Below are 18921 nucleotides of genomic sequence, written 5' to 3'. Positions count from 1 at the left end.
ATTTCAAGAGTAGTTGTAAGCAGGTGATGAATGAAAGCTATAGCGTATTGGTAACATTGTAACAGGGAGTGGACAACAAACAGCCATGAGTCTGAGTTGTGATGTTCAATTTCTTTTTTGTTTATTTGCTCTCCCACTTTAACAGCTGTGTTGTAGCAGCAAAACATTCTAAACCTTTCTTAATATTGATGGCACTAGCCTGGTTCCATCAGACTTTCTGAGAAGGATGCCATAGAATAGATCTCATTTTAAATACTGGATCAGTTAGACCCAAGTCATTCATTTGATGGTGTTAGAAATGGAAGACTGAGTTTGTAAACTTGGTTTACAACCACAGAAGGCAGGACTTGCTAGGGACCTTAAGAGATGATCTGATTCAGCACTTCTGTACTTGTGAGCCTACAAACAGCGTATGAAATCTAAGGCAAGGTGGCATGGGCTTGTAAGATTGGGTGGCAGTGATCCATATTGAGGCCAAATTAAAATGTAGATTTATTGTAGAATTCCTAGTGGTGCTAAAATTTGAAAAAAAAATCAATTTCTAGGACCAGTCAGTGATTACTGACCTGTAAGAACGATGTTGTAGACAGCTATCCTGCAGCGTTCATAATCACTTGTGCAATTTTGCCATCTTCTAAGTGTACGTATAAGTTCTTGGGCATTTGAAAAATCACTTTATTACTTCATTGCTGAGTTCCAATCTAATAGTTGTGGTGGATATTTAATGTATTTTTCTGAACAGGCAAATCATTCAAGTACTAAACCAGCATTTGTAACAGTAAGCATACACATTATCCTAGTAAAGATTTCACTAATAAGGATTTTCAAACATTCTTTCTTACTTCTACCTCTTAAAATACAAGCATCTAACATTTCCAGATTTTAAAGATTAGCTGGCAGGGTGAAGAATAATGTTTCTTTTTTGTTGTTCTGGAGAATGATAATAAAACTGGTTTTGCATAGGCTGACCACTGAGACACAGCTTCTCTGCACTGACTCCAACCATGTGATTGATTTGTAGGGTTATGAGTTGAAGGAAATTCATAATACACTTTGACAATTAAAAGTGAAACTTACTTCTGGAAACCTGACAGAACTAGTGTGTCTATTTTGATTGCTTTATGGCATATGAATGAGACACTGACTTGTGTATACCTGTAGCTCGTGTGTAGGGAGCTCAGCCTACTGCAAAAGAAAGAAAAAGAAAAAATAGTATTAACTAAGTTTGCACTTAAAGAACTAGTGGAGCGGCAAAACATGCCACCATAGGTATGTGTTGTGTTATCAAATAAAATTTTGAGAATACTGTAACTGATTCCTTTTGCCAGGAAGTTTTGCCTTCAAAATTGGGGAACATTTATTAAATAAATGGACTGTCTAAACCATGGATCTCAACACAGAAAAGTGAACCGAAGTTAAAAATTTTCTCAAATCAACTCTAACTTCAAGATTTTTGTCATGGTACCACACAGTATTTTAAATACGGTTAACAACAGAACTCGTTGTGTAAGAAACTTATTTCTCTGCAGATCGGGAGTTGACTCAGAGGCCCAACTTCACAAAAGGATTTCAAGGTTATTTAGGCTAATTTAACCTTGCATTGCAACTCTTCCAGTTTGCATAAAAGAATTAAATATTCATGGCCTGGAGAGGGAGCGAAGGAGAGAACATGACTTTACAGCCCACTTCTTAGGTTGGGTTTGAAACCAAGGACTATTTTCTTTATTTAACGATTGTCAGCTTTCAGGTCAGGCTCCCGCTGGCCTGTGTACCCACTGGGTTATGGGTTGTAGTTGTTTCCTTTCCCACATGCTGTTTCTCTGCACCTTCTAATAGGAATAGTTTCATTGTCAGCCTGCCTGGTGGCAAGAAGTGGATTTCAGCCTCGCAAGCAGTAGAGTCAGGGTCTCCTGAATGAAGAGTGAGTGTTCCTGTCGTCGTAACGCAGTGTAATAAAGGGGCTTAACGTTACCAGCTTCTCCTTCTGTTATGCTGTAAAGAAAAAGAATGTTGCCAGTTATTCTTTTAAAGGAAATAACTGTGTAATTCCAGGACAACATTTGCAAGCTGTGGAGAAAGGCAGGATTTCAGACACACCTTTGTCACTGGCATTTCCTATTTGCTGATGAGGCAGCTCTTCTCTCAGCGTGCTGGCGGTTGTCAAGCCTGATGGGTCCTTAATACCTGTCAGTGATGCTAGTTCTACGTAGGGATCAGGAAACTAAAATTAGTTCATTGTCCAAACACTTTTTTCTGTATCTAACTCTCCTTGACATAACCAAGCTCACATCAAAGTAAGAACTGGAAATTGAAATTTGGCTTCCCAAACTCCCAATTTTTGTGTCTCGTACATCCCTGTTTCTTTTTCACTGCTTTTACGTGCTTTCTGTTCTGCTAATCCATAATACACAGTCTCATTCCTGCTGGGATCCTTGCAGACCTTCAGCAAAGTGAGAAACTTGCTGGATGCTTTCCTGCATGTTGCTTTTTGAGGCAGTAACAGTCCATGCTGAGCTTTGATGTAGGAGTTAGAGCTGCAGAAATTAGGTATGGGCCCAATGGACTGGGCTGGCTTTTTGTACAGAAAATCGCCAGCAGATGGAAATGAGAAAAGGACATCCATCATCATGGGAAAATTTTACTTTAAAGTACCCTTTAAAATTGACTTTATACACCGAAATCTTCTTGTGGTGAGCAATGCTGTCAATGTAAGAGCACGTTAAGTGCAATTGTACTTCGGTTATTTTTATGTGTAGTTCACATGACAGAATCTTTTAGCGCATATAGTCACTTAATTACTTGCATCTTGTGAACCAGCTAAAGGTGTGATTCCCCTGCCACACAGCTTTTGCTGTGATGAGGCAAGTATAACATGTTTCATTATAATCTGTAAATGCATTCTAGAACAGCGAGGCAGAAAATCTAGTCCTCTTCGTGCATTTTTCTTATATTTTAAAATGAAATTTTGCTGAAGTGTATCTTTTAAACTTGTTCGTGTGATACTGGGAGCGTGTGCCACCAGTTGCATCCAGCGTGATCGCATACACTCAGCTCATCTTGGAGATACAGCAAGTCTCAAAAGGAGGTTGATGTGTGTGTAGTATCTGATACTTTTTCATCTCAAGAAAATTATTCTTAGTATCAAACTTTGTGATCAGTGCTTGAAACATTTTGGCAAACAAGTTCATTTTTCAGGAGATTCTTGCTAACCTGTGTTGAATATGGTTTGCTGTTAAAAGATTTTTTAGCCCGTCACTGTTGTGAAGATGATCTTTAAATAGAACTGTGTTTTTAAGGGTAGAGTTCATTCATGGTAACTTTGACAGGCTTCAACAGAGTGAACTTTTGCTTCTTGCAGTGTTTGGTTTTGTTTGTTTGTTTTTGTGTGTGTCACATCCTTTTTTGTTTGTTTTTGTGTGCGTTACATCCTTTGAGAGGAGAATCGCTTGGTACTGCCTCTTACCGATACTTCCCTAGTACTGCCACCATAGTTTATGGCTAACTGGCAGCAAAGTATAGAAGGAGAAGGACAGACCATTTGTAGTTTGGGTCTTGAGCTTGACTTGATCAACTGCCATTGATCAAGATGGTTGAATCTTGGCTAAAAAGAGGTCTTTGCCACCCTTAACAGCATCCATATGGTCTGCCAGTGATTTGTTCTGATGGTTTGTACTTGGTGCTTCTTGGAATCCCAAGGAAGTTTCTGATTGCTTTCTTTATGTAACTGAGCTGTTTCAGGTGAGGTGGTCCTCTTGATGGTCATGCAGGGAAATGCAGAGGAGGCACTTGGTTTATCGTAGGTTGAGGTTAGTTGGGCAGTAGTCACTGATACATTAGATGGTGCTTGGAGGTATCACAGGTCAGAATTGATGCTGGCTGTGTGGTCATGTAGCGTGGTACCGGTCTTACAGTTTTTAGACTATACTGGTCTTAATGAAGTGTTGAATTTTATGTGGGAATGCAGGTGGTCAGTTTTTGGTAGCCACCTTCAAAAGATGCTCCAGAAGGTTTTGACCGTCGGAGTCTATCAGAAGAGCAAGTGGGAGCAATTTCTGTTCAGCATTGTGTCACCTGGTAACAGTTGAACTTCTGGTCTTGGACAGTTAATATGTCTGGGAAGGGCTGGAGGGGTGGGAAAGAGACTGCATGAACCTCTAGGGCCTTCAGCAGAAGCTTTGAGATTTGATTATATTAATTGTTATTAATGGAAGTTACCAGAGCTGTGAGGGTACTGAGAGCTATGCAGTGAACCCTTGTTCTTCTTGAGCCTGTGCCTGGTAGGGTTGAAAGTGAAATCCAGGACTGGGTCAGGAGGGCTCACTAGATAGAAGCATCTTTTATCATGTAGACCCACAGTCTAGAATTTTCGCAGCAGCAGATTCAATAAATAATTAAAGCATTGGTGAAACTTCTGTTCCAATATTAAGTTGTAAATACAAGTAAGAGACAGCATTTTATTTCAAATTTAAATTTGTTTTTATTCAGCCTTGGGAGGTGCTCAATTGAGTTGATTTTTGTTGTGTTAAATCATGTCAAAGATGCTTAGAGGGCTCTATAGTCCTTGACTGCCTGCAAATACACTGTGAGAATTTTTAATAGACTGAAATAAATATTTTAAGGTAGCAGTACAAAGTGCCATGCTTCTTTTTTGACATTCTGCATAGCTATTCACAGTCTATAATCAGATAAATCTCCTCTTCATTTCATTGCATTTTAATTGACTATTTACACAAAGCATTTTAAGGATTTGTGGACTGGTTATCATAAAACAATTACAAGGAGACTTTAGAAGTGCATTGAGCTGTTTAAGAAAATTGTAGAGATTTTATGAGATAGCATCCTTTCAAATTCCATGCTTTTCAAGCTACTTTTGAGATTATCTGCAGTGACTGGCCCTCTTCTTGTTATTTTTTCCCCTTAAATCCAAGTTCTGTTTACAATATTTAATTATTTCTGGTGAGATGAGTCACATGTTATAAATAGAATATTGTGATGTTAGACTGCAAGTTAGAACTGTGTCATCTTTTATGCTTTAAAGATACTTCGCATGTTTTAGATATTATCATAGTATTAGCATGATATTGCAAGGCCTTGGGGACTTTCACTGGAACTGCAGCCACAAAACTGCCTCAGTCTCTCTGTAACGTGAGGATTTTGGTTTCAGTTTTTTTATAAGAACCTTTGAAATAGTTGTCTGTACATGTATGTAACAGTCAGGAATTCACTGCTATCTAGGGCTTCTTAAGTGGTATGTATGATTAGCTAGGTTATCCCTATGCAGAAAAGGTGATGTCTCGATAATACTTGATAAAATATTGATTTTGTATAGTTTCCATTCTATATTTAACAACAAATGCTCAGTAAGAGAACAATGAAATGAGTATTACGTAGGAATGACTTTCACACAACTTGATAACACTATCATCTAAGTAGAGCAGGAAAGACAAAAGGGTTAGTGAAGGGTCCTTCTAAATAAATTGGGTTAAGAGGATGCAGATTACTCTCTCCAAGGTAACTATTTTAAAAGCTATTTCTTCCATTGCAGTGGATCTATTAAAGAAAATACATACAGTTCTTACACCTTTTCTGACTATGCCTGGCCTTCGGCAGTTACAGCCATAGGCTGGCTGGGGATATGTGTGATCTCTTACCACTTACAGGACAGAAAAGATTTCATCATTCAAAAATAATTATAAATTATTTGTAATCAAGTATTCTGAATAGCCTGTTAGATGCTTACAAATTGTTTCTCTCCCCTTTTAATGAATAAAATCACTACTGCTGTGGAGTTTGCCCATATATACGATACTCAACATTAGACATTATTAGAGTGTAGGTGACAGTACAGAGATGCATACAGCTTTGTACTTGCACTTTAACTTTTTAGCAGCAAGTTTAAAATCTGGCAAAGGGAATTCAGATTTTAATGGGGCAGAGCAGCATGACTGTAAAAGCAGTTGTCATGGAAGGCAACAGATTTATTGTAGTTGGTGTTCCTGTTGCTAGAAGGCTTTGCACAGTCAAAAGTTCTTCCTGCTTATGCAGGCTGTGTGCAGCTGTGAGCCAGGGCTGGTGGTGCAATGGCTGTCAGACTGAGTCTCATGGTAAGTCAGATACTCATCGTAGCTCCGGATACTACGGGGTATGAATTCATCAAAGTAAACTGCACACGCAGCTGGTCCCACATCACTTGGAGTCATGATCGCTAGCTTTGGAAATGGTCACTGTAATGGTAAATATTCTAGGTTATTGGCTCAAGTAGATTAGAAATACTCAAATGCTCAGTTATTTGTGTGTCAGACACAAACACTACTTGTCAGCCCCTGTGGAACAAAATGTTTTGTGGTAACCTGTTTTCCCATGAGAAAGGTTGTTTATTTACAGGCTTGCCCTCACCCTGATTTTGACTTTTGATAGCTTCAGTGTAGCCAATAAACAAACTTCATTGACAATAAATGGTGAAAGGGATAACTGGTTATGCCTCCCTTCTCTTCTGGTGGGATTGTAACAGCCAGAAAATGTACAGTGTTCTTAGTCTGCTTTTCTGTGACTGGGCAGGACTTGCATCTTTCATCACCTGTTCGCAGTGTAATAGAAAATGCAGTCTTCTCAACTGGCACTGAAGAAATGTATACAAAGTAGCTGAAGGTTAAAATGCAGTGGGGAGCAGCTTTAATGCTGTAAGGCCATGATGTACACTTCTGGTCTGAAATCTAGAGCTGTTGCAATTTTATTTACAGGAAAGTTTGTTGGACAATTTCATGCTGATCTAGTTGCCTTAAAGACCTATAGCAGCTTGCATTAAAATGAAGTGTAGAAGCTTTAATGAGTTGAAATTGAAAAGTGGATAATATGCTGAATACACAGTAAATTGGATGTTTGTTTTCCTTTAATGTCAAATTCTGTTGTATTTTGCCCTTCATGAATTCTGTTTTCTGTGTACAGGTTTTTTCATTGACTGCATAGTTGACGTAGTAGATGATGTCAGTGGGGAAAATGGAGTTCTGCTATTTATTAAGTAGTGTCTGAGGATGTGAGGTCCTGTCACGAGCCACTGAAGTCAACAAGGGTTTTACTTGTGACTAGAGGAGGATGCAGGACCAGGTTATGGGGCTCGGCAGGTGGGAGAGTTTGCATGGGTGAGATAGCAGTGTTCACTGCAACCTTGTGATCAGACAGCAGGCAGAGAGATACTTCGCTATGCAAACATTTTAATTGTCAGTCCCTAGATATTGTAGCCTTGCTTTGTCAGGGTGTATGTAGCCTAAATTACACCCTCTGGCTATTGTTTCAGGCTAAAATACAGAAGAAAATCTGTATCAGTTTACACTTGGGGTGCGGTTTTACAATCTTTTTTTTTTTTTTTTTTCCTTCCAGTAATGCTAGATTAAGCAGCTCCTCCATCTCTGCTGAGTGAAACATTTGTGAAACAACAGTTGCATTCTAACTTTAAAGTTGTTTCCAAAACAAGGTGATGGTTGCTTAAAGCAGATTCTGAATTTTGCAGCACATATATAGTCTAGTAATCCTAGAATCCACTGGACCGTGCTTGATCATGTATCTTTTCAGAGTGAATCTGATCTGATTTTTACTTGGCTACCTATCATGGTTGAATAGCATAGTAGATCTTGTATCTTGGTTATTTATATATTTATATAATAACACTTTAAGAGTGTTAGAAAAGCTGTATCAGTGAATAACTGCAGTGTAAATCAGGATCAGTTAGAAGCAGTGTATTGTGAAAATGAAACAGCAAGTAAGAACTTACTTATATTATCTAAGATACTGGTGAGTATTTTTTTTTAAATTATTTTCAGTAATCAGCTATGTCAGAAAGCCAAGTAATAGAAAGCAAAAGTTTCTTTGACTGAGACTTGCAAGGTGTTTCCCAGTAACCTTGTGAACTGGAGAAAATACCATTTGAGTCTGGGTTACTCTGCTGAGGAAGAGTTATGGCATCATTTATTTCTCTTATTGGAGGGCTGTTGCAAATTATGCCAAAAGGAGAAAGAAGCATCATCTATACAGTATATGTAAATGTGAGCCATACCATACATTCTTCTTATCCCTTCAGAACGAATCTGTAGTAGTGTGGAATATCCAGAGGCTTGAAACTCTGCAAAGATTTGGGTTAACCGGCTGTAGTTTTGATAGGTATGTGAAAGGGACAAAAAGCATTCCCAATAGTTAGACAGTGGGTGTTGGATTATTGAGACAGTTATGTAAAATGACTTGGAAAGTAGCTTTCAAAATAACAAACTTTCCCACTTTTCCCAGGAAATGTTAAAATTGTTTCATTCCTGTTCAATTAGAATGACTCTAGAAATGTATTAAAGGAATTTAACTTGGCTCTGACAAGTAGGAGGCTTTGCTGGGCTTTGGTTTGTAAGGAATATAATCTTGGGTTTTAGCATGTTTTCTTCAGATAATTTGTTTTTAAAAATGCAGAATCTGTGTTTGAATAGATCTGTTCCACTCTGCTGAGAGAGATGGCAATCATCCTGCTCTTGCTGGTACTAAATGGAAGTATATGAGAAGAAAAGCTTAAATGAATTTCCTTATAGGCAGCATTTACTTCAATAAAGTACTTAAAGATCAATTTCAGAAAGCAATTCGGTTTTTAATTTCTGTGTGAGGTGTGTTACTCAAAGCAAGTGTCTAGAAATCATGCTTGTTAAGGTACTTCTGTTCCATGTTGTAGTTCGTAATTTACAGAGAAGACCTGAGCCAAATTCAATGTATCTGTGTTGTCTACCAAAGCTACTGTAATATGTGCTGATATAATAGATTGCAAAGTTTTGTCCTAAATACCCTCCTTCTGTTGTTTTTTTTGGGGGGCAGGGGTTGGTGGCTAAGTGATTGAAGGAGGGCTTGTAGTACTGGTTGCATTATGGGACTCCGGGGGAAGTACTGATACCTGAACTATACCTGGTACGGTTTGATTGTGTTTTGTATCTAGGCTGGGCAGAGCCCTCTCCTTATCTGTTGTTCCTTCTGTAGAACCTGCTTTAATAGCCAGCTGACTTGGTTTGCTTTGCCTGGCTCTTTCAACACTGCTGTTACCGTGAGGTACTTGGAGAAGTCCAGAATGCATCAGCCCTTGCTTGGGAAATTTCTTTTTAGTTCTGCCTGACTGTCAGCATGTGCCCTGAAATGTAGGGGCATAGAGCACTATGTCGTTTGCTGGAATAAAACTTGCAAGTCTCTCCTCTTGTTTTTGTGGCCTGAATTTAATGATCTGAAGTGTTGGCTTGATAGCGTCAGAGATAAGAGTGCTATTTTTAATTTGCATAGTGGATAGAGCACACAAGAAAAATCTTCAGTGTGCTGTCAGTGTCTCATCTGAGGTTTGTTTAAACTGCTTGGGATGCAGAAGGGGTTCTCTGTGCAACACTGCAGTTCTCTGTCCTCCTGCCGACAGGATTGAGAGGTGTCATGGATAACCACAACAATGTGAAGGAAAGGCCCCTGGTCCTGGGAAAGGACCAAAACCATAGTCTGGGTAGATGGTGCTCTTTGTTGTGAAATGGGAAGACGTGATGACAACGTGCAGCATCAGCAGTTTTATTTATAATTTAATCATGCTAAGAGTTTTCCTGCACTCTTATGAGTAGTGTTGTGAGATCAAGGCTTCGCAGGAAGCGTTTTGGTGTTCGTCATCGCAGTGATTCAGGGTGATGTCACGATCTGATGGGAGCATTCAGGGTGTCCGTGCTGTTATGGTGGCTCTGCGATACCCTTTCTTGGACTCCTTTGGCATCTTTCCCCAAGTGCTCTGCACTCTTGCTGGAAGCAAAAGCTTTTGAGCAATTTCCAAGCACAAAGCGGTGCATTGTGGGCCAGCACTGGCAAGACTGGCTCAACAAGTTTGGCAGCAGTGGCTTTGGCATCCTGCCTACCCTGGATAGGCACCAGTAGAGGCTGCCCTAGTCTCCGAGCGGGTTGGAGCTGAAGACCTCAGCCTAGGACCCGAAATTCACGCATGTGCTGGCAAAGGACCCGCTTCCGTTGTAAACCATGGTTTTGTTATCCTAGATATGTTTGTAGCAGTTATCTTTTGCTTGCTTTAGGAAGGTGGATGCGTTATTTGTTGTCAGTGTACTGAAGGGTGGTAAACTCCACAAATTTGTTATAATATCAAAGGATCCTGTTCACCTTTCAGTTTTCTGTTATCTATTTAATCTTACGTACCATTGACATCCTGAGCCATGTGGGGCAGTTAACTAGTGCTCCAAAATGTTCTTTTCCATGCTTTTTTTTTTTTTTTTTTTTTAATAAATAACAGCTCCATATATTCTTTGCTGTGCCTCTTGCTTAATACTGACTCCATATATCTTCTATAACATCTCTACAGACCTTTGCAAACAGGCCTGGTCTTGTAACTTGATGCATTGGGACCACTGCATGAGGTCTGTGGGGTTCTCAGGGTGGGGATGCAGGACACCACTTGCCTGTGTCTCATTGCACAGTCATACACTGAATATGTCCAATCTTCTTGTATCTGCATAAGGATGACTTTGTCTTGCTGCTTGGATAATCAGGTTTATTGTTTTTATGTCCTTTTTTGACATGAGGTGTCTAAAAATTAAAACTTATGCCCAATTTGGTATTTTTTCCTAAGAGTAGAGCATTTTGCTTCCTAGCTGGCCTACAAAAGGGAGAATTCTTTATCTCCCCCTGTGTGTTTAGGTCCATTCATACATACCCATATACCTTCTTCCCAAGTGTAACAAGAGTGCTGTTAACTGCAGAGGGACTAGAGAAGAGGAGTATGTAAAAAATGTGAGTAGGACCAAGCCGACCAAGTCAGTACATTAAGTAGTTTGAGAAAATTCTCTCCTTTTGATTTGTTTTGCTGAAGGCATTACCTTCTGTGTACATCACAAGTGGGCTGGTGTTCTGGTTGTGTTATAGAAGCCCAGACCATGAAAAAGCAGAGAAATGACTTTCAAGCATGTAAGCCCTTTCAAATCTTCTGCATGTATAATATGATCTAAGTGATCTTCATTTTTGAATATAGCTAAATTTAAAAATAGTAAAAGTTGCAGTCCTTCCCAACCTGTTTCTATTTAAGAGTGAAATGGATTATTTCAGTAGCAGAGATCTAGTGCCAGATACAGAAGAATAATACCCAGTACAGATTTGTTCACTGAGTGTTTTCAGAGTCTGTCTTTTTTTTTTTTTATTCTTCTGTAACACGTATCATATATTTTATGTGTAATGTTTGGACATGGAATTCTGGAAAATTTTGTGAAGGCAAGGCTTCTAAAATAAGGCAAATCACTCTTAACAGTGAAGTAATACGTCTTGAAATAAGGATAGTGATGGATGGGCTTATTCTAAAATGGTGATGATATGGAAAAGCAAAACCTAAATTTCTTCAAAGAAGAATTTGAAATTCCATAACAATAGAAAAATGTTTCACTTCCATAAAGATTATTTTAGGCTGAACTGGGTTTGTGTTGTATCACAAAGATCCATCAGTGGAATTACTGACCTTTACACTGTAAACAAGTAGCCTGATTTTCTTCAGCACTTACCCGTTTAGTTAATATAACTGTTGGAGGACAACTAGCACTGGTTAAAGCCTAACATTTCTGAACAGATAGATCTCCTCTCGGAAGGAAAGCTCTGCCTTTAGCGCTGTATGTACTGGAATATACAAATTGTGAGAAGGGAAGACTTAGGGTTTACTGATTCCTCAGCTAGATAATTGAAATAGTCATATCCATTTATCGAAAGGTATGCAATAGCCCCGTTTAAAATACTTTGTGTCACTACATGTGTGTTCAAATACATAAGAAGTGGGTTAGCTTTTTTACTGCACTATAACGAAAACATTGTTTGTTTTCCACTTTTATCTTTTAATCTTATTACATATCACAGTACTGTTGGTTTTTTTTTCCCACTATAGTACATTTATATGCCTGTTGCTGTGCAACTTGTTGGGTTTTTAAAAATTTTTTATTTATAATATCAAATCAACTGCTAGTAAATCTGTAAAGGAAGTGAATTTTAATGCAGAAACTAATAGTGCCTGCCAAATTGAGGGGGTGCGGAAATGTAAGTTGGTATGTGAAAATCGACAGGCATCAGTTTCCCTTTAGCTATATTGGACATGACTGAAACAGTCTTTATTTTTGAAGTGGATGTTCCAATGCATGGAGAATGGGAGTGGCAGGGGTGGGGTGGTTTTAGGTAGTTGGGTTGCCTAATAAAAGAAAATACTGAAATAGAATTCAGTTGACAGGTCATCTGTATTATTTTCCTTAAGATTTATGTTGTTGTTTGGTTTTGTTTTGGTTTTTTTAGCATATGCTGATTTGTCTCCTCAGGTATCAGGTTCATGATGTAAAATGTATGCAGTGCATTCCTGAGCAAAGGTGCATCCTCTTTGCACAACTAGAGAATAATGCCATGCTGCTGTCACACAGGAGTTGGTGTGGTGGTCAGCAGGGAAGAGGGTGGAAGAGGCTAAAAGACGAGCACTATGTGTGTCCTGTGTAGCAGGGAAAATAATGTGGTTTATTGTTACTAAATTTTGTTGCTTTTTCCTGTCACAAAAGACATAGTTATGGGTACACTGGATTCTTCCACTTCTCAGTAAGAAAATGTGTAAATCTAAGTGAATGGTTGTTACCACTCTTAGTTCCTCAGTTACTGGGTGGCAAGATACCAGTACCCAGTTGCGTTGCTGTGATACGGCCAGTGACGTAGGGAAAGATGGCAAAAAACATGCACGCCAAATTTTTTTCCTCAAAAGCATGTCTAGATAGGCGATGGAAGAGGGTGAGGAGCTTGGAATATGTTCACCATTTCCAGTCACGATGTATCAAAATACTTCTGCTGCAATGAGCAGTTTTATGTAAACTGTGAGTTTAGGTTTAAATAAAACAAACTTCCTTTTTCCTACTACAAAAGTACAGCGGCTGCAAAGTACACAGTGTGCTGTGTGAAAGAGGAGAAAAATACCAAACCTACTGATGTTAAAACAATTAATAATGGTAGCGTGCTTTAGGGTATATGACTTAAAATAGAATTTAGACTAATCTATGGAAGATGTATTTAATTTTAATTGAGATTATTTGTGACGAGTTGCTTATCCAGAACATTTTTCCTTGCTTAGATCCTGTTTTCTGCGTGATAACTGAAGTGTTTTTGTGTACATTTTCATATTAAATAAGCCTATCTTTTAATTTTACTGTGTAAACTCTATTTCCTGAATTCTATTAACTTTTGTGTCAGAATTGCAAAGTTAAACTCAACTTTGAGGGTTCCTTAAGCTATTTTAGGATTGGTTATGTAACAAATAGGGTATTTTTTTTGACACAAACCCATAAATAATAATAATAATTTGTTGGCTTCCCTAAAATACAGCAGTGGCACAGTGAGATCACATCACCTAAAAATAATGCATGACTTGTCATGTAAGAAATCTTCACTCAAAATTGTATGTTTAGCATTTTTATAATATTATACAAATTGGCTGGAGAAATTTAAAATATCTTCACCTCTGAAAACTCATTAATGAGTAAATGGAAATAGTTTTTGCAGATGACTGACTTCAAATTGCTGATGAAAACGTGGTATAGCAATACAAGGTGTGGGGAGAGACTTCAGCTGCTGAAAAGCTTTATGTTTCACTGAGAAATGCTTGTGTTTCACTGAGAAATTTATTAATCTTTCTACAGACAATCTTCTGTAAACTTGCTCAGTGAAATTTTGCATTGTTCTGTATAGTAAACTTAGAAAAGCTGTTTAATTGTTTTGAATGAACAATTTGACATATGTTTGTGTTAATTTTCCAAGAGGTTGTGTGTAAATGAATTGGTATACAAAAATGTCTACTTAGATGTCTGCTTTAATATGTGTTTATATAAAATTACAGGAACATTCAAATCTTGGGAGCCTAAAATTAGAACTCCCAGCTGCATGCTAGGCAGCAGGTGCACGTGTGCATGACACACTTCTCTTTAGTATCTGCTGCTCAGTTTTTATGGGTGGGCATGATATAGAAATTTCCCGAGACTGTTAAATTTTAGGGAGGAGACGTAGTGACTGTCAGTGTTGCGTTCTGCATCCTCGTGGAGAGAGGAAGGAAAGGCAGTGGGAGAATTCCAGTGATTGTGTGCTCGTAGCAAAAGACTGGTGTTTGGATTTGCCGTGGAGGACTGTTACTGCCTGCAGCATGTGGCAGACCTTTTTGCTGCTGGAGGCGAAGCTGGAGGGCACAGTGCAGGGCATGGGGTTTTGGAGATGCAGAATGGCTGAACCCATGGGAAACACAAGCCAGGAGAGGTAGGTCTTCCTTTACTCTTTCAGGTTTCGCTGGGCAAGATTTTGTCTTAAATTTGGGAAAGCAAAGTAAACACTGCAGAACTGTAGCTGTCTTGAGTTTCGCAAGGAAACTGGACAGAGAGGACTCTGCTTTTAGAGATAAAGCCTTCTAGCTCTAGTAAAGATTTATGACAGTGATCAAATCTCGTAATGCAGCTCCTGTGCCTAGTTAAACTAGACTGTGGGGCTTTTTGGTCTTGAAGTGAAAGTCATGTCTCTAAGCCAAAACTTTGAGGTTTGGGTATTCTTAGGACTTAATTAAAATGCTGTGTAATGGCTATATTTGCCAAAGTGGAAAATGCAGTAAAAACATGAAATAAAGCCTTCAGCTGGTCCTTCCTTCATCTGATCAATCAGCAACTGCACGGTGAAACAAAGTTCATGCACTTGTGCTCAGAACCCAAGGAGAGCTGTGCCTTTCAAATGCCTGCTCAAATAGCTGGGCTCTCAAAGCTGTATGTGCAAAACTTGTAAGGTACTTAATGTACAGAGTGGACTTGGCAAGGAATTTAAAAAATAGGTAACCTTGCAGAAAATACTTCAGCAATTCTTCCCTCTGAACCTAAATGACACAGCTTGGGTATGGGAATGTCCATTTGTTTTGCTTTATTTTGTATTAAAAGGTTTTTTTCGTATCTGAGGCAACATGAGCACAAACAGTATGGGACATAACTCCTTATGGGATTTAAAAAATCCCTGTTTCTGTATGTAAATTTGATCAGTTTATGTTTGGTTTCTTTGATTATGCATATGTTTTTCGCAGGCACTAATTTTTATGCTTGCCCATATGGTTCATAAAATACTTGTGTTCTATTAATAAATACGTAAGTGCTCATTACTTGAAATTTTGCAGAAAACCTTCAAGTTTATGTATGTTAGAATCTCCTATTTTGGATTAAAAGTTGTGTAAACAAAGCACTCTGAATATTACATGGTTCTAGTTATTTTGTTCACAGTATCAGTTTAGCAGTATTATTTTTTTATTATCATCTTGCATAGTAGAAAATTTGCCAGTAGTTTAATTTCATATAAGCATTGATAAGTATACAAAACAACATGTGTGTTCGTGAATGATAAGCACTTGAGTGTTTCTAGAAAATACTTTGGAAAAATATTGTGTAGAAAATAGTATTTTATTTGCAGAAAGTGAAGTATTTTTATATAAAAGGCAAGTTTTGAGATGCCAACTTTAATTGGTATGAATATTTTTAGAAAAAGGCGATTTAAGTAAGGGGACTATATGACTTGGAATTGATGGGAACTTTACTTAAGATAACTAAGTTCAGATACTTTGTGGTGCTGTTTGTGCTGAAAGCTTGCTGCCTCAGGCTTATATCTGAGATCCTCCTTGCACCTGAAGATTACTTGTTATTGACAGCTAACGTCAGCAGTAGATCCAGCAGCACTTGCCTGGTGTGCAGATTTCTTGGCAGAATTTTAGCTTTTGGGGCTGACTATAAGCTGTTGGTCTGGTTGTAACCAAGCTCAGCTTTCTGACTGAAATCTGCCTGGGTTTGGTGCGGGCTGTTTCATGTGGTCCTCAGTGCTGGTTAGTCACCTTCCTTCTCCTTCCTCATGCCTCTTCCCCCAGATCACAAGCTCTTAAATATAGTAATTTGGGAGGCTTTGTCTGCTTTCAGATATTAAAATGACATTCGTGTTCTCCACAACCAAAAAGGGCATAACAATAGAAATATTTTTATTACCTTAACAGGATCTGACAGTACCTGAGACAAGTGTTATAAGCAAATTACAGGAGGTGGCTCAAAACTCCTTTTCCTTCAAAATGTGAACTAAAGTTACTGCAGCTGTGTTGTTTCCTCCCCTTTTTGAAACTTGTTCAGATGCTAGTTATGTTATCTTAAAGAAAAGTTCTGATAAAAGCATTCCTTTAGAGAAGATCTACTGGTTAAGTTAAAGCAAGGTGTACTCATGTTTTGTTTTTTTTCACCTTAATGTGATCAAGACTAATTATCTTCTAATGAGAAAACACAGTTAGCATGGAGCAAATCTGTCCAACATAGCTGTTGTGGACCTTATTTGAACTTGGTCCATGAAATAAATAGTTCAAACAATCCAGATTAGGCAACATTTCAAAATAATGGGATATATTTACAAGTTCCTTATATAGTACCTTCAAAACAGTTCCCTGATGTCTTAATGGAAAGCCTAGTGAATTGATAAAAAGTTGGTACGTTTACTTAGGATGGATTTGGATCAGGCCCCAGTAGAAAGAAAAATAAATTCCATGTTTGGGGAGTTGTGAAGATAATAGGAAGTTATCTGTTGTGAGTATGAAGTTAGTAGTCTAGGGTATCATGTTTTTATACATCTAATATTAACTATAGTGATTAAAAGTATTCTGGAAGTATAATCAGGTTGGTTTGGTGTTATGCGATGTCGTGAGGATCATTGTAGTCAAAATATTTTACTGTTCACACTGGGCATCAGCATGAAGTGTACATTGTCAAATTACACTAAATGGCAAGAAGTGCATAGATATTTCTGATGAATCAGACTCAGAATTTTAAAAATAATCTCAATAAGCTGATGCTGGGCATGGATAGGGAAGAAGTGAGTGTTAGCAGTGTTCTGGCTTAAAAAATATTTCTGCACTACTTTTATGTATTCTTGTCACTTTTTTGATCAAACTTTTGTTCCTTTGCCCTAGCTTTAATAGTTTGTTCTTTGCCTTCTCACTTCTGGCCTTGCTAGTTTTGCTTTCTCTTCCTCTGTTTCAGTTTTCACTCTCCTCTTCTTGTCCGTCGTAGTGAGCAGACTTCTGCAAAATAGGAAACTTTTGTTCTGGTCTCTGCAAACAGCCCAGATTAGGGCTCCTTTTACCCTCTTCCTCAACAGTTCGCTGTCCTGGAGAAGATGTTGACCTCGCTTTTTTTGATGTTATTTAATTTGATTTCTAGAAGGGATGTTGTCTTACTAGATGCTAGGGTAGATGGATGGTGCAATGGTCCCAGTCTGAAAGGGACAACAAGGTTTTTAGAAAATCTGTTAATTTTTGGGAATTAAAAAAATAATCCAATAAAAACATGCGTTAGAGCTGCGGTAGTCACTGAATCTAGGGCTTGATAAATGCAAACTGCCGACCTGTTCTCTAACTGCAAGGTTTTTAGCCTGTTTTATTTGTTCTGTTGCCTGTGACGTTAAGTAATAGCACTGAGAGTACACAGACACTGTTACTTTTTAACGACCACGAGCATGAATTTCTGTAGTGTAGCTGTCCTGAAAGAGAATGCTGGAAATACTAAGAAAGAAATACTAGATCGTTTATGTGGCTTTTGCATCCCTCTGGAGAAGAGGAGATGGCAGCTTAGTTAAAGTTTTTTAGTGTAGACATGCTAAGCCTCATGTTACTTGATGTTTGGCTTACCGGACTGTCCATTATGGTTTTTCCTTTTGTTATTAGAAAAGATGCTATATTGGTCTTTTCCAAAGAAGCAGCATTTCCTTTATTATATGCTCAACAAATAATGCAGTGAAGCCTCAGAATTGCCTATGGCAGGGGTTTGTTCTAGTCTTGCTGAAGAGTACAGCAACGTATGGTTTAAAGCTACCTTTTAAAAATCACTGTAACAAAGTTACATTTGAAAGGAGAAGTGAATTCTGGAGGTCACTGTGTTCAGAGGTTTCATATTATGGAGGTAAATGAAGTTCTTGATGGCATTAATAGAATTAATGTAACTAGCAGCTCCTATAACAGTATTTGTATGTTGATACTGTATAAATATTGCATTTATGGAAAAATAATTGGGAAGTTTGAGGTCTTGGTTTAATTTTTTAGTTTGACCTTGAAAAACATTCCCAGATGGAGAGAGTTAAACGAGTCCAGCTTTGAAAGAGGAACATATGAATCACGGTTGCTAGGCTTTTCCTTGTGAGGCACGGCTGTATATCTACAGTGAAGTATTTCAGAAAGTAATCTTTAAACTTAGTGCATTTGAAATGACACTGGTGAAATACTATAAACTTCATTAGACTTTTAAATACAGAATTTACATGTCATTAAATGAAATAGGTATAAAGGATTAGACTTTAGAATATCAACTGCCAGACTTGTGAAGTTTCATAAGTGGTTGAGGGGGAGACAGAGAAATTAGGCGTCCGTCTTCTACTCTTGGTACGTACTTCTTACATAAGTTTTGTTAAACTATTCTGTATATTATTTTCTAACCACTTGCGTGCTCTGATTTGTCATTCCCATAAGAGTGCCACATAAGTGTTTGCCCCACTGGAGCACAGGAACAGAAATAAGATCTCCCTGAAACCTGCTTTTGCTCTGCTCAACTAAAATGACAGTGAAACACCTTAAACGCGTGGGACCTTACCTGCCTAACACTGAGGCTCCTGGGTTGGGAAGTGTGCATTCAGGTCTCTTCCAGTTGTCTTAACTGACGTTGGTTGGATCAGCCTCCTTACAATTTCAAACCTGTTGTTACAACTAATGTTCAAGTCTCTGAAGTACTGATACTACTTTTTGCACACTGGGATCTTGCCTGTGGCCCATCTCGTGTTTCTGCAGTGCTCAGCGTACTCAGGTTCCAGTGTCATTTGGGGCCCTATGGGTTT

General features: G+C 38.3%; 1 protein-coding gene across 3 annotated transcripts in view; it reads left to right on the top strand.

Moving 5' to 3' along the window:
* Positions 1-18921, top strand: part of ATXN7 (ataxin 7) — an 89678-nt gene that overhangs the window by 28154 nt on the left and 42603 nt on the right. The gene's annotated exons all lie outside the window — the stretch shown is intronic.

Source organism: Falco naumanni, chromosome 4 (assembly GCF_017639655.2).
Source record: "Falco naumanni isolate bFalNau1 chromosome 4, bFalNau1.pat, whole genome shotgun sequence".
Taxonomy (NCBI): domain Eukaryota; kingdom Metazoa; phylum Chordata; class Aves; order Falconiformes; family Falconidae; genus Falco; species Falco naumanni.
Note: the sequence above shows the minus strand (reverse complement) of the source record. Positions and strands in the feature narration are given on the sequence as shown.